This window comes from Chinchilla lanigera, unplaced genomic scaffold (genome assembly GCF_000276665.1).
Source record: "Chinchilla lanigera isolate Chin_1 unplaced genomic scaffold, ChiLan1.0 scaffold00010, whole genome shotgun sequence".
NCBI classification, from domain to species: Eukaryota; Metazoa; Chordata; class Mammalia; order Rodentia; family Chinchillidae; genus Chinchilla; species Chinchilla lanigera.
The window spans coordinates 9,381,176-9,399,002 of NW_004955411.1; positions in this window are offsets into that span (position 1 = coordinate 9,381,176).

A 17,827-nucleotide genomic window follows, 5' to 3' on the forward strand; every position below is an offset into this window, starting at 1 on the left:
CTGCTCATATTTCCAATATAATTTTAATCTACTAGGTTTATATTTAGTACATTTTATGGACTCAAATTCTTTGCTAAAACGGTCACTCGTTTTTTTTTTTCCCCAGTGTATCGAGATTTTCTTAGTGTCTTCTGTAAACTTGCTTGCTGTTTTATTTCTAAAGTTTATTATTGGTTTATTTATATCTCTGTTTCGCTTGCCAGGTACATGATTGACTTGTCTCTAATCTCCTCTCTTATAGTCTGGAATAATTCTGATGTGTTGTTTGGGCACCCCTGGTGCCTTAGGGGTCAGTTTTGAGAGAGTTTGGAGTTTGGAGAGGTATTTCATTGCCTTGTCTTTTCATGTTTCTATTCTTTTGTTGTGTGTTTGGTAAGGTTTGTTATAGTAAAAAACCCGTGTTGCTAAAAGACCTTGTTTTTAGTTCATGTCTACTTTTCAGTGATGCATTCTGGTCATGAATAAATATACTGTTTTTTGTCAATCTCCATTACTTTTATAGGGGAAAATGCAGTGTAAATAATCCAGCACCCAGGTATCCAGGAACAAGCCAGAATGAACCACAGTACTGTTAAAGACACAAAAACAACCTGGATATGTTGACATGCAGAGGAAATTCATTAAGAGCAACAACTATACCACCCTGGCAATAGCAACTAAAGCAGCAATAATAATATTGTCAAAGGCAAATTGGAGCTTGACATATCATAAGAACCAAAAATGTACTACCCTTAGCCATAGAAAAAGGATCTATTACTATTGTATAAACATTAAAACCAGTCAAATACTGACATACAGTAAATATCTACTAAATGCAATAGCTGTAGCTCCACTAGCAATCAATAGTAACAGCAAGGAGTTCATTTAGTATGTAAGATTAGTAAAATGTAATGGTTGTATTAGTAATGATAGAGGGGATGAAGAAAAGCAAAAAGGAAAAATTTTTGAAAAATTAAGAAGTGGAAAATAAAAAGGAGGAGAGAAAAGTGAGATAACAAATCCTATTAAGGAGTAAAGGAAAATTAGAAGAGTTAGATAAAGATAACTAAAAGAAAAAAATAGAAGAAGAAAAAAAATTCCAAAAAACTAAAAAGAAAAAAGAAAGAAAAAATATGGAAGAAAGAAAGAAAAAAAAAAAAAAAAACCCAACCCCTCGAAGTCAAATGTATGGGAAAAAAGGAAGAAATGAGTCTAAAACATTTCCCCTGTCTATTTGAAGTAATTTTTCCTTCCAGGATCTGCAGTTTAACTTACAATGAGTCACAGTTTTCTCCTCTTAGCTTTATGACCTCTGGGATTGTGAGGTAACCCCTTGTTTCAGGAGTTTGTCTGTTCATCCCGGGCAGTGGCAAACAACCAAGCCTACACATGTCCTTACACTGGTGTTGGAGAAGAGTCAGACATCTGATCTGTGCTGGACGTGGGCAGCATGGTGAATGTTCAAGCAGCCCACAGTACTGAATGTCAGCATTTCAGGCTCAGACACCTATGAAAGCCACACAGTCAGGAACTGGCCTCTCACCATGAATGGAGGCACCTTTTGTCCTTCCAGCCTGACCAATCAGTGTCCTCAACTTTCTCCTGTTTTTGTCTCTCTCACGGTCACTACTATGAGATAATGCTGGGAACCCTGAGTTGAAATTGTTTTATAGTTTCTCTGCGGCTCAGTCTTAAATAACCAACTCTTTCTGAAAATGACTGCTCATTAAATTCTCTCTGGCAATATGGCAGGGGCTGTTCTGGATTCTTTCTCCAACGATAGCTTGCAGTGCAGAAGGAGGCACTTTTGGAACAAGACCTATCCTATGTTTTCAATTTACAATAGCTGTGATCTTTCCTTGGAGCTAGTGCTGCTGATTTAGTCCACTGTTTCTCCCTGGAGCTCCTGATGCTGTGGAGACAGGTTACTCTTCCTGGGAGCCAGGAAGAGCACTCAGACAGGTTTGGTTTTTTTCACTGCATTGTGTTTCATGTCTGCAGCTTCTCTATAGTTTCTAATTTTCCTGTTAATTACCTCCTGATTCCCGGTGATCTATTTCTTTTTTTTTTTCTCTTCATCAAGTTGGTATTTTCCAGGTTTTCAGAATTCAGGTCCTGGAAAGGCTGTATTTTGCTGCTGATCTCTACTCTACCATTTTTGGCCTCCTCCTGTTTTCCAAAGTTAGTTTAAATGCCACCTCCAGATAAAAGCTGTTTTGATCCTCTCAATGCTCTAATCTTTGTCTCTTTTATTTATTTTTTAAAGGGAATTAAAAAGTGACACAGTAACAACCACAGAGACAAAATGAAACAAAGCAAAAACAATAAAAAGGATACAGGATTCTAAAACAAATTGATAAGCATTAACAGTGGTCTTTGTCGCTTTCAAAAATCAAAGCTCTAACAATGATATTAGCATATATTTAACACTTCAAAATTGAGCAAAAAATCGAGCTAACAGTTTATATCTCAATAAAACATGAGAATAAATGTAGTGAAAATAAAACAGCTAAAATGCATTTTTTATTCCCCAAAATAAAATGCTAAAGAGAGAATAACCAAGAGTTAATACAACCAGACAATAACGCAACAGCTAAATAAATTTTGGATTTAAAAACTGTACAAAATGACCACAACTTCCAGAAAAGTACATCATTAAAAGTAGGGAGTTTTGAGCAAGGAGCAGGGAACTTTTTTGTGAACAAGCAGCTACCACAGCTAGAAGAAAATCTCCCTGACTACGGTGAAGTGAAGCTGTATGTACAGTGACTCTCTAATCTATAGACGTTGGAAGCTTTTCCACTGCAATTAATACCAGAAAATACTATGCAAGTAGAGGAAAAAGGAAATGAGTAAATAAAGTAATGCCCCACTGAATGAAGAAAATGCCCATTATACTTAGTATTTTCCTTTAAAAACATTTCTTTAAGTTACAGATTTTCATTCGAAGTTGTTCATTGACATATTTTAAAATGTTATTTGTTGAGCCATGTCTGACTCAAAATGTGCTAGTAGTTTAATGAGAAGCTGCCTCTTTGACTTCTCTGGGTTTAAGTCTGAGTGGTGATTTCTGCCTTCAGTCCATTCCTGTAAATATGGAACTTCAGGCAAGCATCACAGCCTACATCTCTGAGGGATAGATAAAGGCACAGTAAATGCAAGAAGCTTCAGGCAGCCTTTATTCAGTTTGTTCTAACTGGTCCTTGTATCTACTCCATCTCTGAGGGGTGTGAATCAGTCTGAAATTTTCACATAAGCTTCTTCTCAGACTTGAAAACAATAAGATAGTAATATAAAAAATAAAAGTATCCAGTGAAACGCAGTGAACAGACTCTTTGCTTGCATATGAATGTAAAAAGAGGCTAGTCAACATGTGATCTTACATTATTAATATAGCTATTCCTGTAAAGGTTGAGAGGAAGTGACTCAACATCAAAAGCTACACAGGTAATCGCTGTAGAAAAGCTGCCTCAAGCACCGTGTGACTGTTTTTCTCTTAATATTTTCCACTTCTTAAGATGACTGTCTAACACCGAACGAGTATATAGCTTGAATATCATTGTGTCCACTTACTCTTGTGAGGCTGGCCATGAAATAGCAAAGATAATGACCCACTTTTCCAGGTTATAAATGTTAACCCTTAAGCAAATCATGCAGTCCATCTTGCTGTGAATTGTTATGCAGAATTGTTGCACTCAAGCCTTATGCAAACTGTAACTCTTTACAATATTATTTTTCTTCATTGAAGTTCCTAACTCAATAGTATTCTACTTTCCCAATTTTTGAGAATTTGATACTTTATTTTATCTGTAATATTCCAAAAAGCCTGTTTCAAATGCTTAAGACCCTTCTTCTCTGGCTGCTGCACACACACGTACATGGTTGACATTTGCCCTACTGATTTACAGTTCCAAAAGGTATAACTGAAAAGTATAAAGATCTGTCATTTTTGCTTCAATCCATATTTGCTTTGTATGTGCAGTTTGTGAACTATGTGTTTAATTTAATCTAAACTGTTTAATAAAAAGTCACAGTCTCAAGCACCATCCTAAAATTATCCAATCAAAATTTCTAGAGTGGTGTTCAGAACTCTGAAACTTTCAGTAGATCAGTTTCTTCAAGTGATTCTCCTGTTTTTGAGAGACACTGAATTGTTGGGGGAAAATAACTCTCAACCTGTTAGATGTCAGATGTATCATGTTCTCGGTCTTACAACACCAAGGAATGAGGTCGCATACCAAAGGAGAATATTAGGAGAGTTTCATTAGAAGTGAGAAGATTTCTGTATTTCCAGGAGGGACCCCAAGTGGATAGCTATTGAGGTTATTTGTCAAAGGTAATTTATACAGCAAAATCACAAGGTGGGGGCCATGTTGGTCCAACTATAATCAAAAATTTAGGATTATAAATATAGTCACTTAGTTAATACTAGTGAGTCATACAGTAAGGATACACAGAAAGAACAAATGCATCTCTGAAAAAGGATAAGAGGATGGATTACGGTATTCTGATCACCCATCTATGCATCTGATAACTCTCCGGGCACACTGGCACAGGGCATGGTAATCCCAGTACAATCTCATATGCTGTTTATCACAAGGGAAGCTTTCAGGTGTGGCTATTCCACCTCCATTTTGAGGGCTGGGTGTCTTCAGATTCATATCCAGCTACAGTATTGAAGTGTCTTTTGCACTGACTCTCTCAAGAGTCCAGTGCCTCTTTGACTACCTATTTATTTCTATCTAACTGAGCTGTCTACAATATTTCACCCCCTCTGCAGAGGTATTCCTAATTACTCTTAGAGAATGATGGGCAAAGATCTACTCTAGCTACTTCTAGCTGAGAATGATTATTGCAGGGGAGAGGACAGTCAGAGATTTTTTCCAGAAGGCTAATCTACACAAACTTAGATAAAAATCATGTTGGAGTTTAGCAGTTCTAAATCTTCTTCAGCAGTTTGATGTAGTAGACCTTAGTAAAAGGAGTCCAACTCATTTATCGTTGGTTCCCTCTGGATAGTCATTTGAAATTTGACAGCCTCTAGGTGATAATAAACAAATTTTACCAAGAGATTAGGAATGTATGTCTCAACTGTAAGATCCAGAGTAGAAAGGCAGATTGGGGAAGAAGTCACGTTCACACACTATTCTCAAGGAATTTGAGTAGGGATTTTAACCCATTGCAATCTTCTTGCTCATGGAAGTTATGCTTAAGTGTGCTATTTCTTTTATTGTTTAAGATCTTCTTCCACCTGGTGTGAATTATTTATCTAGAGACTGTAGGTTTATAAACATATAAGTCCCTCTGGTTTTAGCTGTGAGATAAAGAGCTCTGGGGTATTGAAGGAGTATTTTAAATCAGGAATTTAAAAGCTAGAGTGAGGTTCTGTCGCTGTCTTTGTGGCTTCCAAACTTCACTGAACCGTAATTGTGATAAGCTACAGGTATAATAGGAGACTGCAAGAAGAGATCAGGACAGTGACTGGGCCTCCCCACCCCTCTTTTTAGCTAGCCATATTAGTATTATTTTTCATGTATATTTTGGTTATACTTTTTTTGTTTATTTGAAGATTTGTACACTTGGGAAACAAATGCACTGAATATTTTATGAGATTCACAGTAGTGTCATAGCTATATAGAAATATTTCTATACATTTACTACATTTCTAATTTTTTCATGAAATTTAGACCCTTTTAACAGGTTTTAGAGTGTGTATCTTCATGGGCAAGAGTGTAGGATGTCTTTAGAGCTCCTATAAACTTAGGAAAGAGTATTAATAACTGCAAAGAGTCTTATTAAGTACGAGGTATGTGTATCTCATTTACAGCACAACAAAGTGTTTCTTTAATAAAAGCCAGTAAATGTAGATCAAATTTAAAACGACAGGACAAGATTAAATATAAACTCAATCATTTTTTTGTGTTTGAGGTCTATATTTATATTGTATTTTTAAAAGTAACTACTAGTTATTTGGCATTTATTAAACTTATGCAATGTTAACCTTATAAATTTAACTTTGAAGTTTAAATTCACTGCAATATACATAACAATGGAGAATATAAGAAACTTTTAGTAAAATATAGACTTTACTTTTTAATCTAGGTTTATAAGTTTAACCAAGAGCATTTTAATAACTTAAGAAAACTTTATTTAGACATAAAAGTTTAATGTTTTATGACAGTTAACTTAAGTGTATTATAAGAATTTATTTAATTAGGTTTGTTAAGGTGTGCCATCATAGGAATTTGGAGCAAAAAAGACACAGAGAATCCACCTGTCAGTGGAGAAAACTTAACAAATTGGTTCAGGCAGCTGCTTTTTTCAGCCATAGTGGTGAGTTTTGTCCAGCACTTTCCCAGGCCCAAGGGATCCCCAGTTATTTTTTTACCAATTACTTTAGATTGCTCATGAAGACAAAATAATAGCAATTAACGCTTTATCAAGATATATACTTTATCTTTGACCAAGAAAAAAACTAATATATTGCAAACAGATAACAATAGACATCGTATTTACAAAACTAATTTTTGATATTATCTTGATTGACTCACAACCTGGGTGAAAACATTTCACCACAAATTTGAAGACATCCTTACTGTTTATCTAATTTAAATTGACCTACTGTTAAGTTATGTGAGCCACAAGCGTCTGAGCTAATATCTTCAACGTCTATTTATATATAATCCAATTTAAATAGAACATTCGGAGGATGATACATTCCTGAAACCCAGAAACATACATATTAACCTAAATCAAATACAATATTTATCTTATAAAACTTCAAGCTTTTATACATCAGTCCTGTGTACTTCTCAAGACTCCCACCCATCATTCACTAAGGTTATTACTGAATTTGGCTGTATCAAAAAATCTATATGGCCAGTTTTCTATGGAAAGCCCCAAAGAGACAGAAGTTTATAAGGGGTAAAAAACAAAAAGTAAGGTTATTAGGAGCTCAAAGACTACAATGAGGCAGCTTCAATTTATTTAACAGGTAATTAACACGGATTAAACAGGAAGACAGACAGATATACACAACACACAGAAACAGTTACTTTTAAATCAGAGTGTACTCTTAGATGTACTGGCCAAGCTGAGCTACAATAACACATTTATATTGTGAAAGCAAGGACTGTTTTAAGAAGATCCATAGGCTAGTGATTTATTTTAGTCTTGGAATAGCCATCCCCTCAGGAGCAGCTTCTTGGGACCCTCTGTGTTTGAGTTACTACAGTGCAGTGCTGTTTTGATAGCCATAGCTGTTTATGTAAATGTTTTCTCCACATTGAAATAAAGACCTTATTCTGATGTTCTTTAGAGTTTTTAGGCTTTTGTCAAATGCCCTTTCTGCATCTATTGAGGTGATCATGTGGTTTTTGTCCTTGGTTTATTTAATGTGGCATATTTCACTTGTGTATTGACTTGTGAACCATCCCTGCATCCCTGTCTATCATCTGTCTACTTCCTTCCTTCTTTCTTTTTTCCTTTTCCCATCCCATACTATTTAGTCATGGTGTATAATCTTTTTACATCTGTATTATTTTTGACAACGGGGAAAATCCCTTCCCTGGAGGAAAGAACTTTCATACATGGTACTAGGAAAACTGGCTTTCTACATCCTGAAGTTTAAACTTTGATCCATATTCCTCACGATGCAAAGAACTGAAGTAGAGATTTATGAAAGATATAAATATTAAAACAGAAACACTTAATCTGTTGGAACACAGAATACATAAAACTGTTGAAGGCATAGATATAAGCAAGACTTTGTGAGCAAACCTCAGTCACACGGGAAACATTACAAAGAATCAACACCTGGGACCACATCATATTAAAAAGCTTTCACACCACAAAAAGAAACCACCACCAAAGTGAGAAGACAACCCACAAAATTAAAAAAATTACTAGTTATTCCTCAGATAAAGAGCTAATATCTAGAATATATAAAGAACTAAAATGTCAGACGCACCAAATTTAAAGATCCAATCCCCAAATAAGAATCTGACATGAATAGACACTTCTCACATGAAAAAATGCAAGTAGCAAATAACTCAAGGCTTTCATAGGTAAATGGATGCAACTAGAAACCATATTCATAAGTGAAATAAATCAGATTCACATGTGTAAATATCATACTGTCTCCCTAGTGTAAGAAACTTAAACAAGATCTAAAAGGTACAAGATAGGGAAAGAAACTTATCAAAAGGAAAGAGCAACTGTGGTGGTGGAAAGGAAAAAAGAAAGAAGGGGATAGATGATAGATAGATAGATAGATAGATAGATAGATAGATAGATAGATAGATAGACAGAGATAGAGATATTAGCTAAGATAATTTTACTACTTATTTCTATTGGTTTATTAACAAGAACAGTCAATGCATAATTGTTTGATCAATTTTGCATGGCTATATCTGGTAATCTGCACAACTACTTTGAAAATAACAGTGTCCAATATAACAAGCATCGTTAGTTTCCTATCACCTTGTTTTGTAATTCTGTATCATTTTTATTGTATTTTATTCTCTCAATATATGAAAAAATGTTCAACACTGATCATTTGAAAAATGCAAATTAAAACAATACTGAAATTCCATCTCACTCCAGAAAGAATGTCTATCGTCAAGAAATAAACCAATAACAAATGCTGGCAAAACTATGTAGAACAAGGAACACTTCACTGTTGGTGAGTGTAAGTTGATAAAACCAGTATGGAAATCAGGATGGAGATTCCTCAAAATCTAAAACTAGAGGTTCCATTTGACCCAGCTATTTCCTTCTAGGTATTTGCCCAGAAGAGTTAAATGCATCACATCACAGTAATATATGCACAACTATATTTATAGCAGCACAACTTATAAGAGCCAAAGCTTTAAACAGCCATATGCCCATCAGTGGATGAATGGATAAAGAAAATGTGGTTTTTATGTACAGCGGAGTGACACTCTGCCATATAGAACAATCAGCTTGAGACATTTGGGGGTTAAAGGATGCACCGTGAGGTCATAATTCTAAAGGCAGTAAGTCAATCATACCTGTTTAAATATCACATTGTTTCTCTTGTGTGAGAAACTCAAAAAGCAAATAAGGACCAAAAGGGAGTATAGATATTAGTAAATAAGGAAAAATGTTCAAATGGGAAGGGATATGGAGGAGAGAAAACTAAGAGATAGGATGGAAATTTTAAAAATAAAAAAGAATGGAAGTAAAACAATAGAAAAAAGTCTTGTAAATGGAGAGAGCAAGAAGGACTGAGGGGAAGGGAGGGGAATGGGGAAAGTGAATTTAGTTGTTATATACAGGTACAAATTCCCTAGGGTAAATGTGGTTATAATGCATATTAAAAGTGTTTCCATAGATTTATTCTTTAAGAAATGTTCCTTTCAAAGAGAGAGACTGTTAAAAGTACAGAGTTGTGATTTATACATTTTCTTTGGCAACTATTTTTTTTTTTATTTCAGAGGGGGTGCTCAGGTCAGGTATAGGTGAAGAAAAAGACTAGGTAATATTTTTCCTTTAAATTCAAAGAACTCATTAAAGTACACCTTCAGAAGCATGTGGGTTATTGAGGCTTGCTGTGGCCCCAACCTACCTTCTGCAGATAGCTGCCTATGACAGTAATTTTTTCAGTTTTCAAAGAACAAAGGTACAGGAGGCACCCCTGTCTATCCCTGATTCTTCTGTCCCTCTTTCTGATCTTATCCAGAGCCTACGGGTGTAAGCAGGAAGTGCTCATGGACGTAGCCAGAACTGGACTGTCCACTCCATTCAGATGCTGAACTCTTTCCTCATGATCCTGTGACTGCTGTTCCATACTAAACTATAATAATTTCCTTTTTACCTCCCTCAGTACAGCATATCTCTGAGTGTAGATCTCAGTTACCAACCTGTTGACACTTCTGGAGAGAAATTGTGTTGAGAGAGAGACAGTTCTCTACTCTCTTAATACTGTTTTGTAGAAAGCTGCTATCAAACTTATATGGGTCCCCAAGAATGCTTCCTGCTCCATCACTGAAATCGTCTGTGCTATAATGGCTCTATGTAGTTCTCAGTCCATGCTGACCAAGCAGCATTCCTGTGGAAAGTTTGGGAGCAGAAAGGAGTTTCCACTCCTATCCCAAGGACAAGAAGGCAGGTGAATTGGGACTAAAACTTTTTTCTATTCATTCCTTGAGAGTGTGAGGATTAAACCTAGACCAGGTTTTAAGAATTTAGAGGAGGAGTAAGTCAGAGGGTATAGGAAATGCACAACAAGTGTCCTATGGAGATGTTTCATCCACCCCCAAAGTTGTCGGTCAAGGTGACACAAGATACACACTTCCTTTGGCACATCTTTTAAACGGAAGTGACTCCAAAACTTTGGGATCATACAACAACTAGTGTGAGACAGTCCTGAGTCAGACCCTGAAGGGTCACAAAGAGTTGGGAACTTACCATCTTGGAGAGATGGAAAACCCAGTCACTCAAGATTCCTAGAATCCAGCAGCCCCAGGGAGGAGAATCATCTGGACAAACTACTGTTGTCAGCTGCATTATTTCTTGGCAGAGAGACATTGGAGAAGGGGTGGAAGAGTGCCTGATCCAAGAGTAACTCTGTGGAAGGCACAGCAACTTTCAGCACAGGGTTTGTCAGTTTCCCAAATCCTCACTACCACGAGGGAAAACAGACAGTTAAGACTTAAAGTCTTCTTAAAGTAGACTTCTGGTCCCTAGTAAAACATTCCTCTAAAAACAAAAGCTACAGTTGACTCCCACTCTAACAGCCCTGTTTAAGAAGGGAAGCACTGCTAAATATAAAATTACACAAATGGTCTAGGACCTCAACAACTGCTTTTTTAATTTTTTGAAAGAGAGAAACAGAGACCAAGACAGAGACAAAGAAGACCAGAAGGGAAAACTACAGGTACTCCTTTAAATTATCATCTTTAAGGCTTGTAAATAGGCATGCTTTGGAGAATTATTTTTCATTGGTGTCACTAAAATACCAGGTCTCTTGGGACATTCATTGTGTTATGGGGAGAATAACTCCCAACTGGTTAAATGTTGAATGTGCTATTCATGGTCTCACAGCATCAAGGCAGGAAGTCATAAACAAAGCTGGAAATTAGGAGAGTTTTATCAGAAAGAAGAATAAGAACAGCTCCTGGGTTTCCAGGAAAGGTCCAGAGTGAGTGGCTCTTTGTCAAAGATAATTTATAGAGCATATTCATGATGTAGATATAAAGTGAGACAAATTATAATCAATGTATAGGATTATTAGTATAATTGCTTAGATAATACTCATCCAGTATGGAATAAAGTCAGATAGCAAGGGTACATAGACAGAACAAAGTCATTCTTAGTAAGAAATGGGAGCCTGAGTCTCTGTATTCTGGTCACTCACCTATCCATCCGTTACCTATTTGGGCTCACTGGATCTGGTGGCACTGATTAGAATCTTAATTAGAAATAATCTTAAACTGCTGTTTACCTCTAGGGAAGATTTCAGGCCTCGCTATTGCATCTCCATCTTGAAGACTGCCTCTTCAGATTTGTCTCCAATCAGAATTTTAATCTGTCTTCATCTCTTGCACTGACTATCCAAAGTTCCAATTCCTTTCTGACCATCTATTAATTTCTATGTAAATAGAATGATAAAAACAATAGAATGTCTACAATAGAATGAAAAAAACATATCATGTTAGCTTTTAGTTTTCTGTCTGTCTTTGTTCCTTTTTCCTTCCTAGGTCAATATACCTGACACCAACAAATTAAAAGAGAAAAGATTTTTTTAGGTAATAATTTGTAGAGGTTTCAGTGCATAGTCAGCTGTTTCGAAAGCAGAGGAGCTTTGCAGAGAGGCATGGAAGAGGAGAAACAGTTCATGATGTTCAGGCAGAAGTCAGTAAACAGGGAACCTTCCTTTCACTTTTAGTCCATTCAGGCTACAAGCTTATTGTTTGCATGCCACCCATACCCAGGGTGGGTCTTCTGTCTTCAATAATCCACTGGGCCACATTCAGAACCATGCTAAACCAATCAAGGGACTGACTCAGTATCAAACACGCATAATTGATATTCATATAGCCTAGATCCAGTCTGATAGTTTTGACCTTGTCTATCCCCAGCTGCTCAAGTTTTTGAGCTTCAATATCAACCACAGCCTGTTCGTACATTTTGCAGCCCCCATCTACACCTGGAAACAAAGTATAGGACAAAACACATTTTTTCCTACTGCAAGCTGATAGCTCTTGTTGCTATAGCCATGTACTTAATTGCTCTTGCTCTCCCAGTCTGATGCCTCCCTTCTCATCACCTACACAAATGCATCCCACTAATGGGGCTACACTAGCCATAAAGGAACCATGCCCTCTTTTACATCACCCTAGGCAGATACATCCCATTGACCCACATCCTATGCATATAGGAACCAATTCAATACACTGGACTCAGACGCTCCTTTGGAGCTATGCCAAAGGGTCCCCCCAGCACTTCCAACTCCTCCAAATTCAAGCTGGCTGTGTTCTTTACTAGGTCATCACCATTTACCTAACACAGTCACTTTTTAAAAGCATCATCTATGAGTGCATGAGGCTTTGGAGAGGCATCTCGATAGACTTCATAGCATCCTCATTTCTACTATTGAAATTAAGATTTCTTAGGCAACATCAAATCTCATATTCCCTAGCTTCCTAAAGTCTTGCCAAGAGATGTTTCCACTTCACCACCTATCCTGCCTGGATGCAGTTGTCTTGTCAATAGCTGTTGAAGATGAACTTTTATCTGACTCTGTGACCAGGGGTCATTATGTATTGGAAGCATTTCAATTATGTATTGAGAAAAAAGTGATCATTGCCCACCCCCACACCAACTAATAGGAACAGAAACTATAGATGACTCACCATCTGATTGATCAGGAGCATATTCTGTTAGCCTGATATAGGTAAACAGATTGGAACCTGCATGACTCCTGTAAAATGAGACAGAAAATTACAGATTGGCAAGTCCTGGTAAACAGTAAAAGATGTTGACCACATCCCCATAGTCAACAGACTGGAATCATGAGTCTCTTCTTATTTGCACTGTATTTCATTGAGATTATTTCTCATACTTTAAGTAAACCCAGGAAAAGGAAAAATAAACTCATATGCTCTAGTGGGTAGGAGAAAATTGCTAAATAATAAGATGCTATGATCAGAAGTTAAGGGAGGATGTCCATATTTTTAATAGAAACTGATTATGGTTTAACAGATGGATTATGTTAGCTATTCATTCCATTTTAGATCATTATAGTTGAAGGGTTTCCCTGAGTAATTCAGTGAACTTCTTTGCTGACTTTGCCATTCCTTTAAAGATCTAAGGCTAGATGAAGTTCATTATATTAAAAAATCATTTCATTCCAATACTTTGATTATGTTGTAAGAAATTTCTTTTTGAGGTGGAGTCAAATTATTCTTTCTAAATTTACTACTTGTTCTAGATTATCTATCTGTTGCTCTGTCATAATGCCATACTGATACTTATTAGATAAAGCCTTCATGTAATGGAAGACAGTGCTCATGCCCCACCCTAAGACATAGCAAATATTTTTCTGTGATGTTTCCATTTCACTATGTCCTCCATTGCATGTGCTTATGCGGAATGCATGCTTACCTATGTTTCTCTTAGAGTATGAGTCTCTGAATTCAATAGAGCAATAGAGATATGACTGGAAAGATGGCTTGCCATGTCTTGCTGCTACTGTCTGTACTCAATATCTCACAACAGCTAGGAATAAAAATGTTTACAAATGAGAAGGCTGGGAGAATGCTATTAGAAATAGTAAGAATAGATCCTGGGTGTGCAGGAGGGATCTCAAGTGAGAGTCCACATGGCATGCACCTCAGTCCAGAGCTAAGTATAGATTCACAGAGCACAGGAATTACTCAAGAGTTTAGTGGTCACCTATCACGGGTGGCTCTTGTAGATGCAGAATAACCCAGAAAGTCATGCCCTCTCACCCTGTTCCACAGCATGGAGGTTTGAGAAGAAACTGGAATTTTAGAAACAATTTAGAACAAATGGTTACTTTCCATTGTAAGTTTCTCAAACCTAAGAAACTTAGTAGGGAGTGGCTGTGCCTTCCTTGAGTAGGGAGGGAGGTACATTTCATGTTGCATGAGGATGTTCATTCTTAGTCTAAATTCCTAGTTCATTGTCTCTTCTCATTTCAGTTACTGTGAATATGGATCATTACCCAACTGTGGCCTGGGCCTTCCCCCCACCCAGCTGTATTGACCACATCCCCATGGTCAACAGACTGGAATCATGAGTCTCTTCTTATTTGCACTGTGTTTAATTGAGATTATTTCTCATACTTTAAGTAAACCCAGTAACTAAATAAAGTATGCTTTACAATATGTTTGGAACACTGCCTTTACACTACAGTCTATGATTTCCTTATTTTTTCCACGTGATATTCACATAGAATTTGGAGTCACCTAAAACTTGTAAATGTCTGTCTTCACCACACTCTGCCCCAACATTTGTATTAAGCCAAACCACTTATACTCTATGCTGTTTTTAAATGTACATGTAGAACTACATGCACTCATGGCAAAATTATATTTTGTTTATTAAATTTTTTATCCTCAATAGTTCAGATGACTGAATAAGTGGTGATTCTTTTGTCCAGTACATAAACTTTCTTTCAAACCACAATGTCAACCCTTATGCTTAACATGTCTACCAATTTTGGAGAAAATATTATGTAAGGTAAACATTATCAGTAAATTTCACACTTCAAAGAATATTATTGCAAAAACACCAAATAGATCAAGACACTGATTAGGAAATAACTTGTACATGTTTTAGTATATTTCTATAGATAATATGTACACATATAATATATAAATTTATTTCAATTTAGCTATTCCTACCTTTTTTTGTTTGTTTGTTTTTGTTTACTTTCCGGTACCAGGAATCGAACTTAAGACCTTGCACTCGCCAGGCAGGCACTGTGCTGCTGAGTTAAATCCCCAGGCCCCTCCTACCTTAGATTATATCTAGAGAACAAGCTAATGGGAACTCATTTACTTCCAGTGGACTGAACATTTCTGTGTACTTAATATACTTAACAGATACTTATTGAGTACCTCACAGTAATAAGTTTAAATCCTAAGCATAAAGTGATAAATGAAATAGTCATAGAATTGTCTCATGTTTTCTTAGTTACTTTTCCCACTGCTGAGACAAAGTATCTGACACCCACAGTGAAAGGAGGAAAGGTTTATTTGGCTCACAGTTTGTAGAGGTTTCAATCTATTGTTGGCTGGCTCCGAGGCAGGATGGCATGGCAGAGGGCATCACAGAGGAAAAATAGTTCATGGTGAGCAGAAGAAAGGGAAGCAGCAGGGCTGCAAAATAGCAAGGAAGTAAACAGTAAATAGCAAGCAACAAGCAGTGACATCACCCTCTTTCTGTCCCTTTTATCTGGACCTTACAGTGGGGAGCACTCCCAGTAGTGAGGAACCCCTAATCGTACCCAGAACTATACCAGCTGCTGGACTAATTAGTAATCACACATCTTTAATCCCAGGGTCATCCTTAAATCTCTCAAAAGCCCCATTTATGATCACAGGAGGCTTTGGTGGGAGGGAATCTAGACACAAAGCTTAGCACACATGGAACACAAGTTACATCCTAGTGTTGAAGACAAAAGTCAGAATGCATGAAAACAAATACATGGATAATTATAGTATGTGAAAAATGTGATAATGGAAAGAAAAAGAAAGAAAAACAGGATGGATGACCTAGTTTGGGAGGACTGTCTGCATGGTTTTTAAAAATCAACCCTATATAAAGTATTCATTACCAATAGGAAAAATCAATTCCTCTAGTTTCATAGTTTACAATGGTTATTGAGAAATATGTGTCCCTTCATAGATTTTTGTGGCTCTTTGAGTAAGCATTAAAAGCATCATTATTATATAGTTTTCAGGCAATGTATTTTGTCCAAAATATGGAAAAAATGATGGTAGAAAGTATCCCATTGCCTTAAATAGGGATCTAAGTTTTCAGTTTTTCTGTGGGATACTTAGGAACAAACCCATAATTCATAATTGTAACCCTTTTCGGGCTGACATGAATTTATAGTTATAGCCAAATGATATCAATTTAGAGAACACATTACAAAGACTTGCAAAGAAACTGTGCAATTATGTGTTCATAGTTACATCCCTCCATGGTATTAGATTTGCTCGGAATTTCCAGGCCGTGTGCAGTAGCTGTGTGTTGGAATTTCTTTTGACCATAATTTGACTACCTAACATAGAGCTTTTTCTCAATAAAATAAGATAAGAGAAAGAATATTAGTTAACTTCATGTATTTTGACTAATTAAAATGTATTTTCTGTGTTATGTTTGCTCTTACAGAGAGTGTTTATTCTGAACTTCATTTCTCCCTGATCAATATCAGAACTTGAGAAAACAATGAGCTTACATTAAACCCTAGAATTTGTGAGCTGGTGGGAAAGAAGTTGATCAAAGTCCAGAAAAGTAAAAAAAGTAGAATTTAAACACTGATGCCATGTCAGAGACCCTATCTGAACATTGGCTTAGACCATTCAGGCCAGATGAAGTATGAGGAATTTCTCAAATTCTAGGAGAAATAAAGGGAGGTAAGATTTTAAAAGAAGATACAGACACACAGAAACAAATTAATACATAAAACAAATTAATTCTAAATAATTCCAAGAATAGCTACAAAAAAGAGATGCTGAAAAGTAAATAAGGTCCAACTCACACAAGGCAGGCCTATCAATAACATAGGCTTACAGGTAATAGGTGACATTTTACACTTGTTTTCAATTTTCTCCATATCTGTCTGTGGCTTGGCATAGGTAAAAAGAAAAAAAAAGGAAAAATAGACCTCACAGTAAGAAAGAGAACACCCTGCAAAATATAACCAGTAAAACTGCCTGACTCTATGCAAGGCTCAAGCCATGCTAGCTATAGCATCTAAACTTCCCAGCTGCAGAACATACCAGAGCCTAGGGGAAAGTTGTATTCATGGCAAAAACACTTGGGAGAATTCATGGGAATTAAGAAAATGGGTTAAACGAAGCTTGGGAGAAGAACGAAAAAATCTGACCACATTTGAACAAAGGTATAGCAGAATCATTCTAGTAACTACCACTGAGGACAAGCAGAATAAAGCAAATCAGAGATGAAGGAGCCAGAGTGTCAGAGGAAATAAGAGCTGGGCTGATTAAAAATTAGAGAATTCCAGAATTGTGACAGGAAATATATTAAAGGTTAACTTCTACTATGGTTAATCCATTGTGTCAATTTGAGGAGTCTAGTTGCTTGGCTAAGTGACTCAGCAGTTCTACATCCTGGGGTGAAAAGGACATGCCCGTCCTGCTCTAGGATGTTTTTCAGTGTTCATCCTGAGCCTGGGCAGGAGAAGGGCACTGAGATGGTGTGGGCATGGGCACATAGCCAGCACACAATATAAGGGAGGGAAAGAGGCTTGCTTCCTTTCCCTCTTCCTTTTGCTCTTGTTACCTTTGCTGTCTTCCACCTCCATGAACTATTGCCCTTTGCCATGTGCCACTGTGCCTTGGAGCCAGGTTTGGATGGCTGAAACCTCCACACACTGTGAGCTAAATAAACCTTTCCTTCCTTAATTTTGGGTGTCAGGTATTTTGTCTCAGCAACAAGAGAAAAGTAACCAAGACAACTTCCAAGCATCTTTCCTTAGAATTTCTTTCTAGGCAGGAAACAGATTGAGCCCCAGCTCCTGATGATTGAACGCTGGAAGGAATTAGAGGAGTGGTGTCTTAGTCTGTAACTTGCATCAGGACACTGGTTGAGGCAAGAGAGACGATCT